Source organism: Vespa mandarinia, chromosome 8 (assembly GCF_050613455.1).
Source record: "Vespa mandarinia isolate Hongniang chromosome 8, ASM5061345v1, whole genome shotgun sequence".
NCBI lineage: Eukaryota > Metazoa > Arthropoda > Insecta > Hymenoptera > Vespidae > Vespa > Vespa mandarinia.
Window position 1 is genome coordinate 2,557,501 of NC_140817.1, and position 2,500 is coordinate 2,560,000.

A 2,500-nucleotide genomic window follows, 5' to 3' on the forward strand; every position below is an offset into this window, starting at 1 on the left:
TTTTTTTTTTTCTTTTTTTTTATAAATACTTTTATAAGAAAAGAAGAAGAATCTATCTCCCAAAGAAAATTTACTTGCCGATAAACACGATGTCGATATAAAAAAGCGTGTATGGCGGGCGCTAAAACGATGTTTCGAGAAGGAGTCGTAGTCGTAGTCGTAGCCGTGGTCGTATTCGACGGTAAGATCGATAAAATAAATGGCTCCTCTGTGGAGATAGAAAATATATTGGTATCGGGTGGTTGTTGAAAATACCCGATGAAATAATATCGATCTGAAAGATTTCGATGTCCACGATAACGCGGACGTTGCATTATTTCTTTTTCTATTTTTTTTTTTTTTTTTCTTTTTTTTTTTTATTTCTCTCGCTCCAATAATGCACGCACATGCATATTGATTGCATCGTTTCTCTATTCTTCTTTTATTTTTGTTTTTTCTTTTTTGTCATATTCAATATTTTTTCTTTTCTCTTCCCTTTTATCCAAAGAACTTTTTTTTTCACGTATAATATTAACCCATTAAATCGACTTCCATCACGATTAAAATATATATATATATATATATATATATATATATATTACATAATATTATATAATGTAAAACTTATGTAATACTCGTTAAATATAATTTTCCACTTAAAACTAATGGCTCGTTAACCTTTTTTTTTTCTTTTTATATATGTGAATCTTTAATGAAACTTTTAATAACATAATAAAATAATACTCGACGAATATACGAATTATACACACACACATACACACATATTATATATAAGTGTATAATTTCAATTGACAGCAATATCAATCATGATCAATTTTTTCTTCCTATATATATATATATATATATATATATATATATATATATTTAAAAAATGCGTTCTAAAATTTCGCTGATGAAATTGTTAATAAATATCTTCTATAACGTAATAAAACAAAAGTAATCGAGATTTTTCGTTGGTCATCTTGTGAAGGACAAAAAAGGAGAAGGAAAATAAAATAAAGAAAAAAAAGAAAAAGAAAAAAAAAGAAAAAAAAAAAAGAAAATAAAAGAAAGAAAAAGATCCATTCTGCTTGCCCGTATAAATGGTATATAATATTTGTAAGAATTCGATATACGTTGTATCACGTATATCACATTTTACTGGACGTTCGATTTTCATTTTCCATAAAACTACGTCAAATTTATCGATCGATCGACGAGAAAGAGAGAGAGAGAGAGAGAGAGAGAGAGAGAGAAAGATAGAGAGCCCGGATCCGTCCGTTTTACGTCGAAAGCCGATTCGTGAGACGTCGTTTTAAATCCGCGGGCAGGGCTTTGAATTTTCGAAAGTTTGACAGGAAGAGAAAGGTAGAGGAGTTTCTACTTTCTCTCTCTCTCTCTCTCTCTTTTTCTATTTCTCTCTCTATTTCTCTCTCTCTTTCTCTCTCTCTCTTTTTCTATTCCTCTCTCTCTCTCTCTATTTCTCTTTCTCACTCTCTCTCTCTCTCTCTCTCTCTCTCTGTGGCTGTAAACAAGCGAACGGAGCCGGCATCCTTCCAATAAAACAGGATTTAGCGTTGGGCGAACAATCCTCGACGTGGAAAAGTTCTATTTTATATACGCGAATAATCTCTACCCCCTTTTTTGGATTGCCATATAGGAAGAAAAAGGGAGGAAAAGGGTGGAAAAGGGAGGAGGAGGAGGGAGAGGAGGGAGAGGGGCAGGGGGGAAAGGGAGGAAGGGATACGGAACGTACCGTACGGTTAGATCGAATTTTTCTCACAAACTGTTTTCGACAATCCTTCGGGATATTCCCAGCAGTTCTAATCCTCTCGAAATAAAAATGAACGTGAGAGAAAAGGGGAAATACATAAACGAACATAAGAGAACATATATACGTATATATATATATATATATATAGGGAGAGGTAATGGTATGGATGAGAAAAAGAAAAAAAAACAATAATAATAAGAAAAATAAATAAATAAATAAATAAAAAAAGGAAAGGGGAAAGAAACGAACAGAGAAGAAAAAAGAGAGGGGGAGAGAGAGAGAGAGAGAGAGAGAGAGAGAGAGAGAGAGAAATATATTTCACTATTCTCAAAGATATAAATAAAAATGAAGGAAAGATCCTGAGAATTCGGTGTACCTAGTCTATAGTAGTTTAAAATGGTAGAGAAACGAGGTAGGTAGGTAGATAGGTAGGTAGGTAGGTAGGGAGGTGGATAGGTAGATAGGTAGGAAGGAAAGAGGGAAGAAGAAAAATGATAAAAGCAAAAAAGAAAGGAAGGAAGGAAGGAAGGAAGGAAGGAAAGAAGGAAGGACAAAAAAAAAGAAAGAAAGAAAATATGTTCCTTCCTTGGGTATTGTGTCTCCCGGCTGTTCTACTTAATGCTAGCAGACATAGAGAACTCGAAAAAGCTGAAGGCAATGGAGACGAGGAATAAAGGAGATCTCTTCGAGTAAGAAAGATATAAAAAAAAAAGAAAAGAAAAAGAAAAAGAAAAAGGGAAAGAAAAG

General features: G+C 33.1%; 1 protein-coding gene across 2 annotated transcripts in view; it reads right to left on the reverse strand.

Moving 5' to 3' along the window:
- Positions 1 to 2,500, reverse strand: part of LOC118451312 (uncharacterized) — an 89,241-nt gene that overhangs the window by 23,113 nt on the left and 63,628 nt on the right. The gene's annotated exons all lie outside the window — the stretch shown is intronic.